The sequence below is a fragment of the Chelon labrosus genome, assembly GCF_963514085.1.
Source record: "Chelon labrosus genome assembly, chromosome: 8".
Classification (NCBI taxonomy): Eukaryota; Metazoa; Chordata; class Actinopteri; order Mugiliformes; family Mugilidae; genus Chelon; species Chelon labrosus.
Window position 1 is genome coordinate 8,689,369 of NC_140358.1, and position 12,895 is coordinate 8,702,263.

Sequence of the window (12,895 nt, forward strand, 5' to 3'; positions counted from 1 at the left end):
AATATGTTGCATAGAAGGAAACTGTAACATGAAAATAATCAGAATCTAAAATACAGATACTCAGGGCTGTTCTCATTTGTGAGAATATTTATTTTCCCATTATGTGCAGGAACTATCAATAACTCTCCGTTTTCGTTGGGGTGAAATGGAGATTTATGTAAAAATAAATTCTGGATATATTTTGCATTACGTGTCCATTTTCCCAAAAGACTGCGCCCACCCTGTTGAGTCAATGGTACCTCAGCAGTTGACTCAAGCCGGGCCGTTTAATGACTCTATGGGAGGGTGATGTGGATCGTGCATTGCCTCTGCAGCTCCCTCAATAAAGGACACCCCTTTGCCATGGCAACAACATAAACATCTGTCTACCCAATCAATGGAAGGTCTTGAGGGAACAGAGAGGGCTTCAATTCATTATATAAAACAAGAGACTCAGCTTGTGTGTATCTACATATTTCTGCTTAGTGGACTGAAAGAGCAACATGTTATAATGTGGCCATCACATCTCATAGAGTGCAGACCGTGTTGCACAACCATGTGTCATGGACGTGTGTGAAATTTGATGGCAGGAGGTAGGAACTGTACATGATGTGCCGTTAAAGGAATAGTTTAACATTCTGGGAAGTATGTCTACTCACTTTCTGAGAGTTCGACTAGAAGATTGATACCACTTTCATATCTGTATGGTCATCATAAAAAATGAAGCAGCTTAGTTTAGCATTAAGAGTAAATCTATAGGGAACTGCTGGCTTGGCTCTATTCACAAGTAAGACATCTAAACACATTATATCTTGTTTGTTTAATCCAAAAACCTTTTGGAGGCTCCGCTGGTTGCCTGGCAACTGCTGCCTGCCAAGAAATAGTCCAGCACGTGATTGGCCATAATATTGGGAATTTCATTGTTGACACTTGTACAAAAATAATGCATGCGTTGTTGTTTTCCATATGCCTTTATGTCTACCAACTGTAGCGTCATGGCACAGATATGAGAGTGGTATTAATTTTCTAATTCAACTTGCTCATTCGCTACGTCCGTTTTTCACAATAGCAGACAGGTACACTTCTAGTTATACCTAATGGTTTTAAATAAATTGGTAATCTCCAATATGTGTCATAGATAAGCAATTCAAAAGAACAAACATTCGGTTATTTGGTTTATTCTCAGTCAGCATCACACTAGACTTGTCCTTTTAGCTCTTTGTTCATCTTGCAGAGACTAATCTGGCAAACAGTTTGGCCTCTGACCTTTTGGAAAAGTTTTACAGTGGCTAAACAACCATTTACTGGTTACTTATAACTACACATGACTTTGGCTGTTGACTTATTAGAAAGAGGGAGACACTTGACCTGCCATTGTGAGTTTTTAGAAAGGTTTTTTTTTTTTTTTTTACCATTTTTACCATTTATATATGCCTTAAACATCTTTAACTACATACTTTATGTTTTATTAATGGTGAAACACTCAAATTCTGATTTTTAATGATGAATATACTGTCTTTATATGTAGGTCTACTATAAAGATCACTTTATAAACTATTACATGACTATATCCTCTTGATTGTCTTCTCTCCACTGACCTAGAATTAAAAGCCTACAGACATTCCTCATTTCCAGCTTCATGCAACATTCAGGAAACTGTCGTTCCCTCGTCTTGTAGCCGTGTTAAAACACATTTCAGGGATGTGTTGATATGTGGCATCCAAGAGCCGTCCACGCTCTCTAGCGTGTTTTACATTCCCACCTCATGCCTCACATACATTACACGGTGGAGTAATTAGCTTGATGCTGACAGAGTCCCTAAACATTGAGTGTAGGAGGAACATTTTGCTCACGCTGGAAATGAAGTGACCTTGGGGTGGTGAAAATGCAGGCAGAGGCCTCATTTTAAAAAGGTTTAAAAATTATTTATGACAATGTGATTTATGATCAAATACCATTAACTATTTACGAAGTGCAATTGGAGTACAGGACAATAAAATGTGGGGTATTGCGTTGTCCTAAAAATGTTTTCACTACACAGCTGCACAAGTGAGCAAACCTTAGCTCATAGAAAGAGCTGTGAAAATTCTTCTCAAGAGCATTGACTGTCCAAACAAATCCAAACAATTAATAGATGGCCTTTGCTTAGATTAGTGAGTTAAATATGCGTCTCACTCTTAACATAAAGTCATTTTCATTGACCATTGTTTGTTTTTGGTTAAAAGTATCACCAGGAACCATCAATCTCTATATTAGTTGCGGTTAGCATGTGCTTGTCATATTTTCTCTGCACGGTAAATGAAGCGTATCTAATGGGATAATGACCTATCAGATGTCTGGTTTGAACACAGAGCTTCCCTGTTTTTCAGGAGATGCTGAGTGTGTCAAGGAGCCAGCAGTTTGTTCGGGTGTCCCTTTTGTTGCCTTTTGAGTTGTGTTGTTGGCACACGGTGAAAGGTCTATGGAGAGCTGCCAGTGGCTGAGGTCATTATAGTGCGTGTGACCACAAAGTTACTTTCCCTGAATCAGACACAGCAGACAAACAATGTGACCAGGGTTTGACTGTGTGTGGTTAGGATTTGAGTTGTTAACACAGTTCAGAAAGTCTAAATAAATTGTGGTTACACTATTAGCAGCAGCTGTTTTGTACTTTTAAATAAGAATGCTTTGTGCTCTGTTTGTGCTAGTATCCTGTCATCTAGAAATAGCTTGTATGGGTGCTGCTAGTTACCTATAATTTTAAGTCAGTGTTAGTCTTAGAACTCCCTGCAACCAGCTCTCAACAAAGAGGTCTAACACAAACAGAGGTTCTATTATAACTTGGATTTATTAACATAACAAAAATGAAGCAACCCATACTACAAAACTAAAAGAGAAGAAGGCCAGCCCACAGAGGGCCGAAGGACCTGGTGTCTGTCCTCTAACCGTGTACTGCCAAACTAAACAATAATCACAAATGAGACAGGCTGTGACATGGAGGCCTGCTACCTTTTAATCATTTGACCAGCAAGTTAACTGGCTACAATTAAAGACACTTTATAATAGTTTTTGTATTGTTCTGTTTCTTTTTCACTCAGAAAAGAGCAGGCCCAGTGGATTGTCATGATCCACAGAAGATGAATCCTTCTGGCTTTGATGATCTTCTGACCCTTCCTCAAAAGCCACCAGGTGGCTGAAATTTCTGGCTTTGAATATAATGTTCATAAATTGTCAGAAAATGTGGTGTAAACATTCCTGTTTCCACCGTATGTTGAAAAGTCAATTTCTTTTTCATTCAGATCTATTAAAAATACCTTCAATCTAAGAAGACACTTAAAGTTGTAAACATGGCTAACATCAGCATGGTACCACTGTTATGGTGAACATGTTAGCATTCCTACAGCCTCACACATAATGTTATGAATCATTGTCTTACATAGATCCAAATGTTTTTCATGTTTGTTTGAGGTTAGCAATTCCTCTGTCACCAACATGGCAACCCACAATGTGATTCGAGGTGCATTTGCGCAGCTGCACTTTGCACAATCCATATTTTGAAATCAAAATGTAGGTGTCTCCCCTCGACTTCTGTGTGATAGAAGATCGTTACACTCCCTTGAGTTCCTAAAATGTTGCCAGTCGTTATAATCAATGCATTTAAGTTAATGTATTTGATAAAACAAATGCAGCCTATAAAAAGAGGACTTTTAGGAGACAGATATTATCTACATTTTAATGCTTTTTTTCACATTTGCTGTGCCAGCCTACTGTGAAATTACCTTCTCTTTCACAGAACAGCGATTTTCTGAATAAAAAGACATAAAGCTGACGTATTTTTTCTGGGATTATTTTCTGGGTATGACTTCCATTTCTCCCTGTCAGGTCACTGACAGTAAGAAAAGTGTAGTATAATGCATGCAATGATCACAACAGAATGAAATTAAACTGTGACCCTGACAAAGACCAAAATTAAGCTTTTTTTCTGTGACGGATTACTGTATTGAAATTTTTTGTCAGCAGCATGACACTGTGGCTTTTCATGCTGCCTTGAAGTGAATAAATAGCAGATGTGTTCTTTTTAAGGTATGCCAGCATCAACGGGAATAATATGAAATTAACTAAAACATCAGTATTATCCGTTAAGGAAACCTCTGCCTCACTAGATAGTCCACAGCGGAACATGACAGGAAATTCAGGAAGGAAACAGATGATTTAGCAGAGGTCATGAGCTGGTTTTGAACCCATGATGACAGGAACACATGGTCCTCACCTCCAGTCCACGGAGCCACACAGGCCCATGATTTATCTTTAAACCATAGCTGACAATGTGTCGCTGAATTTCTCTGTCTATCTCTGCTAAGCCGCATGTTTGGTGCACACATACTTTGGGATTTTCAAAGTGCTTGGTCTGGTTTTATAAGGAGCCCCACTGGAGTGAGATTACTTTTAAAAATTTTCAGGCCAATGTTAGTCTAACAGAGGTCATGTTTACTTAAGTGGAAGAACTGCTGAAGGGATGGGCCGAGGCAAGGCATTGGCCATTTAATAGTCAGAATCATCTACTTTTTTCCCCTTATATCACTGAAAGTATCTTTATGCCTAAACTCATATGATAGTTAACAATGAACTATTTGCTATATAACATAAAATAATGGGAAATATCTCTGGTTGTACTCTGTATATACCTGTTTGTGATTTTCCTAAGCATGTGTGGCGCCCACACATGTGACCTTTGGAGATCTGAGTTATGTCAAATCATCCCTAATGCCATCCTTATCAGTCACTGTGTACACTGGATACCTCAATGCCTTTTCCCCCGCAGTGTTTTCCTGACGAGTGATTGGTTGGCTGTGGGTTGATCCATTTAGTTTGCCTCTAATGTTTACCTGTTGCAGGCAGATGTTCTCCAGGAAAGTAGGAACACATCCTGGGTGGGTGTCAGCGTGGTATGATAAACAACCAAAATAATATTTTTTTCCATATTAGTGGAGCAGATTTTTATGTAAGGGAACAACTTTTCCGACAATTCACTACTACCATTTGACATTATTCAAGGTTGTGTTTGGCACAACTCCAAATCATCTATACAGGACAGACATGCATCTACGTAGGTCTAATGCTGCCTTTGAATGGAATGCCTAAGCTTGTGGTAGCAACATGGGAAGTTGTGCCACAAAATGCTTCACGTTCAAGTTGTAACACCCGCTGCGAGATGACTGCAAGTGTTGAAACAACTGAGGCTAACAGTTTAGCAAGCTAACGACTTAGTAAGTTAATGTAATATTGGAAAGGCAATTACATATGGTAAAATTATAAGAAATTACATATTAACTGTTTACAGGTAAACTCCAGAGGAAAGGCACCCTTGTCAACTAGTAACAAAACATTTTCAGAGAGATCCAAGTTTACAAGCTCTGACATATTTGCTAAAACTGTCAGAAATGGTGGAGTTGGATGGTAACTTAATACATTGTAATTTAGTCATACAACCTTTCACAGGACAAATGGTTACAGAAGATGAATGAATGAATGAATGAATTAATGAATGTAGTTACACGGTGTTTTATTCATAATTGTTTTCATATGTCTGAGGAAAGTCTTGATAGTTTCAAGAAAAAATTAAAATGTTCTTGTGAATATGGGAAACATGCCTGCATTCGACCACTATGTTAGTATTACAATTAACACAGCTAATTTTGGCGTAGAACATGTTTTCCCCTTATCAGCTATATGATGGATGCTGCTTGAACCACAGCCTTTAATATCCGAGCTGTAGTATGTCTACCTTAGAGGGAGCACAGATATGTGTCTAAATTAGGACACTCAAGAATAATGGGCGCCATCTTGTCAACCTGCTGATCATGGAAGCTGATGTTAGCACAGTTCAGGCATAGCGAGAATTCACACAAAAATGACTGACTACTACTGAGTAAGTGTTTCTGTGACCCAGTGCTGTCTCTGTATGTCAGTTTCTGTCTGTCTCTCACAGTGTTAGCTGGCTGTTAAAGTTTGTTAAAGTAGTCAATATTGCCTATTAGAAATATTAGCTTCTGTAGCTGGGTGTTAATGGCTAGCTAGGCCAGGCATAGTTTCATTTCAACATATGGAAACATTAGTACTGTTTGTTTGCTGTGTATTATAAAATTATAGTGCAATGTTTGCATATTTGTGAGCCATGTTAGTAAAAATGGTTTATGCAGGCAAACAGAAGTCAAACCTAAATGTTAGCTTATTAAATTCTGTTTTAGCCATTCATACCAAGGTTACTTTAGTTGTGGGGTTTTTGCTGATCATGGAGTCATGGAGGATTGTGACCAGACTTTATTTACAATAAGGAAAATGTTATCAGGTTATACTAGGTATTAATAAAATTTTCATTAAAAAGACTCACACCAGCCATAGTTATGTATTGGAGTCACAGAGCTGTTAGCATTTTTAAATTATAAAACCCAATAATCTCTAATAAACCAAGAAGAATATTTTATAACTCTTTCTGCTCTTCTTAAAGTACGTCCAGGCTGTTTTGTAGACATCTGGATAAAATAAAGATTCAGTATATTTAAGGTTTTAACCCATTTTACGAGTTTAAGATAATTGGCTTGGCTTATTCATTTTGTGTGCTGTGACAAAAAATGGATTTGGTTAAAATTCGTAATCCCTATATTTGCCGGTGAGACATCTTACAATTTACAGTTTGTTTGTTTATTAATTAATTACCAATAGCCTAGTGATTTCTGATGATGCTCAAATGTAAGTAAAGTAGAAGAAAATAGTTAATACTACTTCTATTTATAGGGAGATATTAAGTATGATGTTACGATATTAAGGTGTGCATGTGAGTGTGAATGGTTGTCTGTCTCTCTGTGTTAGCCCTGTCATAGACTGGTGACCTGTCCAGGGTGCACCCTGCCTCTCACCGGTGACAGCTGGGATAGGCTCCAGCGCCCCCGCAACCCTTCACAGGACAAGCGGTTACAGAAGATGAATGAGTAAATATTAAGTTGCTAAGGTACAGTATAAAAATTAAATGATGTAATTGTTTGGCATTATTGTCATTTGGCACACACAGCTTATAAGAAGTGCATTCATCCACTATCAACACTCTTATAAAAGCAATGTATGCTCGTTTCAGCATTAACCTTCTGGCCCTTCATCATTTTCTCCACCCTCCGGCCCTCCTGACTCATCTCTACTGTGACTCCCTGTGGCATCCACGGTCAGTGTGCTTTGTATATTGCTGATGTCTGTGTTTATTAGCCTTGCACGCAATGTTAGCCAGAGAGTCACTGCACACATACATACAGTACGCACATTCACACATAGAGGGATTACAACAGCGAAGGAGAGAAAAGTCTGCAGGGTTTGTGTTTGATAAACAATTCAGTGGAGATAATTAGTTGATAAGATGTCACTTTCATTTCGTGTGGGGACTTGACTGCTTCTATTGCCTGCAAGCTGAGTTTCACCCACAAGCTTTGTATTACCATATGTTGAATTTTTAATCAATTAACGTCCTGAAGGAGGAATGAGAATGTGCGGCTTCGCTCTTGTGGGAATGTAGCGGCAAGGACAATTCTCTGATATTTGCATATGGCTCACACTTGCACTCTTACATACACTTATAATGTGTGCTGCTATATGGCTTGAGAGACTGTCAAAAAACTGCACCTGATGTAATTAGTGGCTCTGACCACTCAGACAGCTGGCCAATTAAATGTGCTTGTGGCTGCTGCTGCTGCTGCTGCTTGATGTGTGTTGGGTTTCACACAGAGGTGTAGATGGGAGGACAAACTCATCTCTGCGTAGTCGGGGGAGAGATGCCAGGAAAGCATGGCTGTGTCTGAGAGTGCTGTGTCTGCCTCTCAACTGGCTGTGTGAGCAGATAAGAAAGGAGGCAGAGGGAGAGTTGCTGATTCTGAGTTTATTCCACACACCCCCGTCTCCCGGTCCGTCTTTCTCTGTGCAGCTGCAGGTCTGGGAGCTGACCTGCATTAAGACATCAGAAACTGCCTGACGGGCTAATAGGAACAGCTTTCTAGAGCATCTTCAAAAGCTTGTTAAACTGTGGAGTTTTGGCAGTGATTTAAGGAAATCTGCTATTATGGTTTAAATGGAGTTCACCTAATCTGCGTTGGCAGATTAGAAATGCCTGGACATCACCCAAATGCTTCCTCCCTAACTGATGTCTCCACACTAATGTATTTATTAGACATGTACAAACACTCTATTTCTGTGGAGCTAAATGAATGAAACTCACATGCCAGTATTTCTTTAGCTCAATTGATTTTATGCATGAAACGCTTTGTGTGAAAAGTTAAAAGCTCTTTGTTCTTCTAAGACTTCAGCACTTATTTGTTGAAACATGCCTAGAGGATTCTTTCTTCTGTACGGTACCCATTTTGCTTTTATTGTTTTCTGTAAACCCTCTGATGCTGATGGAAACATAGCTTTGGTTTTGGAGACGTCTAGCCAGTGGGCATCTGACAGTGATTTGCTGATCCTTTGGAATTGCATGATGGCTCTCATCCTCTGAGGCCACAGGGCCCAAAGAGTCAACCAATCACTGCCTGACACCACTCTGCTGTTGGCAATTATAGGTCAGTGTGTGTCACGACATCATTGTCTTCGCTCTGAATGGCTCAGCATCGGCTCAGCATCGGCTCCCACTCCAATCAGTTATTTGTTTTTCTTTTTGCTATTTTAAATGGGACAGAAGTCCACTAACAGCAGGGCCACTGTTTTCTGTTAAGTTAAGTGCAGTTACTTGATCAGGTGTGAACTAGACATGATACAACACAATCCGGCTTAAAAGTTTATTAAACGTTTGATTATTTTATGATTAATTTTTATTATTTACTGAGAAGTCAATTAATGGTTAGCCCCTAAACATCCCCTAATAAACATTTAAACTTTATGTAAACATGAATTCAATTACATATTTAACATGATAACTATGAATGAAGATATCGTTTTCAACTTTTACCTAATGATACTACTTAACAAAAGATTTATTCACTTGACCTAATCAGACCACGTGTTGTTTAAGATGCATGTGTTTAGGTTAATAGTTCTACAGTATGCTCAAAAATAAACTGTAAAATAACGTTCCCATACTAGCTAGCCATTTGTGTCTGCTCCAAGTGTCTTGGTTGAGTTCAACACCAACCAAGAATCAGACAAAACTCAATGTATTAGTCCGAATACAAACTCTGCTGTCTCGCTAGTTTACTACACAGCTACCTAAATAGTTGAAAAATAATTTATCACTTTTGTCTTTTACACACATAGTTATGGTTAAGGTGTACTACAAAAAGAAAGAAAAGTCTCCATAAAACATCTGCCTGAACAGGTTTCTGTTACAAGCAGTAAGCTACAACTCCCTCATCCATATAATCAGAATCTGTTCACCATCAGCTTTGTCTGACTGTAGTAATAGTAACGGTAAATAATCACAGGCATCATGAATGCAAATGTATATTGTCTGTCATTAACCTAGTCTCTCCCATCTTTCGAACACCACAGTAACAATGAATAAACAGTCATTTAATCATAAATTATAAAAAAAAAAAAAACAGTTTTATGAAATCATAACATGATGTAACTCCCATAATATATTTAGTCCAAACGACATTTGAATGTCTGTATTCAGTCGGTGCAAGAAGCTGTCATCACAACATCATTATCTAACCGTGGCCTCTCAATAGTTAAATAAACATTAATTTGATAGTATAAATTTTGGTCACTGAATAATTACTTTCTAAATATTGTCAGCGAGCACTGAAAAAAACATTCAGTTTTTCCTCTCATCAGATTTGACTCCTTTGAGACTTTTGACAGATCTGGGAAATACCTCGAGGGTAGTGAAGTGACTCATCTGTCTTTGAGTGCATGTTTCTCGTGAATCGTCTCTGTAAGTGTGCATGTGGCGAAGAGATTTGGACCGTTAACGCCTCCGTGGTCACCTTCCTGACAGTGCCAGCTCATCCCTCAGAGACCCTGCCTCTTAACTGGCTCTAACAAGATAATAACACCGCACGAATCCGCTGATCAGCCGCTTGTTGTTTCTTCAAATGCTTTGAGTAAGGAAAGAAGAGGAGGGGGCTTTAGTGACGTGACCTTGACTTGAATTCATCAGCGACCTCTGTAAACTCCAGGATGTGTTATCAGATAATCTGTGTCATGCACACAGCTGATAAACATGTCGTTTTGGGTGACACCCGTATGATCTGCTCACTCACTTCCTACTGTGAGCATGCTGAGTGTACACGTGTATGTGTGGTTACAGATAGAGTTATCATTGAAAAACCTCAAGGACAACTGGGTGCTTTAGATTTCTGATTGAAGCTGTTGTTAAAAATATATCTTGTAGGAAGGAATGTGGACGTTTTAACGTTACAAGCATCCAAACAACAGAATACTTTCCTGTGAAAAGTCATTGCCCAGTGAAGTGTTTCAGGTGCTTTTTAATATGACAGCGCGACACAATGGCTTTACAATGCCACGTAAATTCCTTGAGGGGTTTCTTGTTTGCCACCTCACATAAAGATTTTTCTAGTGCTCCATGTAACCACCATCAAGAAAGAGTGGCAGGGACACAAGGGCCAGTGTTTCTTTTTGTAAAAGGAAAGGAAGTGTCCTCTTGGCGCCAAAAGCAGACACTTCAGGACGGGCTTAAGGAAGTTAACAGTTTATATCCTAAGTCCATCCATCATCAGTGTGTACCATTCTAATGATGGGAAAGTTATGACCCTGATTATATTAGCCTACGGACCGGTGCATTCGCTTTGTTCTGGGGTGTGAGTTAAAGCTAATGTGGCTAAGCTGTGCAGAGCATAGAATAATCCTGAAGGACGTCTTGGCGCATTGACAAGAGTCTGAAGTTAAAAGAAAGGTGAAAATTCACAATTTAAAAGAGATGGGGATGTTCAAAATTACAGTAAATCTTAAACACGTGTACAGTACAGGAGAACCTCTTGGCAACTCATGCAGCTACTATTTCCTTTCTCTATCTGCGCGCTCATGCCAGAGCGCATTTCTTCTACCAGCTGCCCCTCGTCCTGTGTTTGTGCTCGCTTTGTTTTTATGACCACTCCAGTGATCCGTCGGCGCTGCAGAGCTGCTGGTGTTAACACAGCTGAGGTGCATTACACAGGCTGTTGTTGCGGCCTATTACCTGGCTCCAGGCTCTGTTAGCATTCAGGAAGTTTTTTGTGTTCACTTCAGAAGTAGATGCAGAAGGGAGGGTGCAGGCATTTTTCTCGCACATCCACAGTGTTGGAGCCAGAGCCAGAGAGTATTGTGGCAGTGTCAATGACTACTGCATCCCAGTTCCTGGTGGTCCACAGTAAAATCAAAGATGACATGTATAAAAGAGATGACACTACATTTTTATATTTGAAAAGTTAGTAAGTTTGCTGTATTGCTGTTTTTTCACCTTCCTAGCTGGACAAACAGAATAATTTGTCTGTTGGTTACGAAGTTGCATTTAACCTTAATTTGGTTCATATTCACAAAGCAAGGGGGAAATTCTCCCGGTTTTGGAACAACTAACAAGGTATGAAAGCATCCTTAAACACCTTAAGATCTCTGGACATTCAGAACTGAGAAGCAGCCTCTCCTGTCAGCTCCTCTTATTTTAGCTAGCAAAACATGCACAAGTCAAAGAGAAGATTTAGTTTAGAACTGCAGCAGGATTGATTTTGTTTATATCTATCTTCAGTTTACTTGAATATTTTCATTTTTCTGTGTCTTGTTAGAAAACTGATTTTATAACCTCACACTTGGACACTTTGATGACATTTCTAGTTGTCAGCTTACATTTATTGAACCAAATGATTGATGGACTACCTGAGAAAATAACTGATGAATTTGCTGATGATTAAAATAACATTAGCTGAAGCCATGAGTAAAATAATGATTAAACTATTTGTTGATGGTTTGTTTCAGCATCAATAAATGACTTCTTAATAAATGTTGTAATTATTCAGCATGTTGTTTTTCCAGCAATCCCAGTATTTATAGTTTATTTTTTATTTTTTTGCAAATAGCTTAAAAATTATGACTCCCAGAAAGTCTTGGCTTTGGCCCAGCATATACACCCTTTGAATCATCTACTTATTGCTACATAATGACAGAATAACATTCATAAAAATAATAAAAACATAATCAAAACTTGTAACACCTGCTTGTTACATGTGTGCTTAATTTGCAATCACAGGCTGCACATTCTCTACAATTTGAGCCTGCGGAGTCCAGGTGGTTGAGCGTCAGCAGTGAGCTGGGTAATATCCATCAGTGTGGGTTTGTCTCCGGTTCTGTGGGCTTTGTTGGTGGTACTCTGGGAGAGCCAACTGCAATAAAGATTTTTATGACGTGGCAGAAGTTGATTTTGGGACTCTGTGCCAAGAGCAATCCAGATGTTACACCCACAGTCTGTTTCTGTGCTATAGATCTAGAGACCATACATTCAGGAGCAGAAGTCACGGCATGCTTCCAAAGTTTAAATCCCTGCTTTTCTTGTTTCTCTAGCTAAAGAGAAGTTGTCAGTCATTTAAAGAACCTCACAAGAGCTGTTGTCTGACAGTCATTATCTACAGAACCTTACTTATGCTCCAGAGCTTTGTTTTTTTCTCACGGCAAACCCAACATACAATACACAGTGTCTCCTTCACCTTTCCCTCTCCCAGCAGTGAACTGGTGGCTGGCAGGCAATGACACACATTCCAGCAGTGGCTATGAGCAGCACTGGAGCCACTCTCACAGATGGACCTTGAACTCTTTAAAGGGACGTCTGGTCTCGCAATAATGCCCCACCACCGGCCCTCTCTGCCCGGCCACAAACTGTAACTCTATAGCCTCATTGTCACGCTCCATATCCTCCCGGTGACCCCGAGCCCAATTATACAGCTGACCCAGGCTTGATGATATAACCTTGGGC